This window comes from Chrysochloris asiatica, unplaced genomic scaffold (genome assembly GCF_000296735.1).
Source record: "Chrysochloris asiatica unplaced genomic scaffold, ChrAsi1.0 scaffold00034, whole genome shotgun sequence".
Lineage (NCBI taxonomy): Eukaryota > Metazoa > Chordata > Mammalia > Afrosoricida > Chrysochloridae > Chrysochloris > Chrysochloris asiatica.
Genome location: NW_006408552.1, coordinates 4,940,255 through 4,941,462, shown reverse-complemented (window position 1 = coordinate 4,941,462; position 1,208 = coordinate 4,940,255).

The window sequence follows — 1,208 nt, the reverse complement described above, 5'->3', positions numbered from 1 at the left end:
CTTGAAGGCAGTGGGGTAGGTATTTTCCCTAACATCACCAAAGCACACCAAACATCCACAGGCTCCGGGCTGAAATCACTGAAGCTACATCCAAATTCTACCATCTACTCACTGAACTTCTCTGTGTCTCAGGTTCCTCTTCTGTAAAACGAGAGCAGAGAAGGGAAGAGGTGAGAATAGGGGAGAAGAGCTCCAATGGTACCCAAAATGCTTCGCTTTTCTTTTAAAACAAAAAACAAACACACACACACACACACACACACACACACACAAACAGGAGGGAGATCTGGCAAAAATTTAACTTCTGTCTTGGTGGTTGCATGAGTATGATATTATTATTTCTTGTACAGTCAAACTGTTTCAGAGTTTAAAAGTTCAAGACGAAAAGATCACAAAACAACAGTAAACACTTCCACCCATATTTCCTCCACCTCCTCCTTCCAGAATACTCCTGACTCCACAGTCAGAGCAACCTAAAATACAAACTGGGTCATGTCCCTTGAGCCTGACATTGTCCGGGGGCTACGCCATGCTCTCACGACCTGGTCACTGCAGGGCTCCTCTCTCTCCCCTCCCCGGCAGCCCTGAGCAACGCAGTCATGATGTGCTCCAGCTGCTCTGGTATCATTCATTCACCCCATCAGACGATTCCCAGTAAATGCTCCTCAAATGCAACCACCACCTGCCCATCAGTGCATGCTGCTATGATGCTGAGCAGGTTTCCGTGGAACTTCCAGACTAAGAGAGACTAGGAAAAAAGGCCAGGAGATCCACTAATGAAAAAGTCAGCCCATGACAACTCTATGGATTACAATAGTCTGATCAGCAACTGATGATAGAGAAGGTGCAAAACCAGGCAATGTTTCACTCCACCGGGAATGGGGGTCACCAGGAGCCAAGGTGGGCAGCCAACCAGGACTATGGCCCACCATCCCAAGCAAATGGGCTACATGGTGCGCAGGACAGGGAAGGTTCCTATTCTCACAGAGCACTCACTGTGGGGGAAGAAACAGAATGAACAATCACAGGATAGAAAGCTCACCCTCCCAGTCTCTCAGTGATCAAAGACCTCATTTTGCTCGGATCAACCATCAACACTCATGGAAGCCAGCAGTCAGGAAATCAAATGACTTACTGCATTAGGCAAATCTGCTGCACAAGGCCTCTTTAAAGTGTTCAAGAGCAAAGATGTCAGTTTGAGGACCTGA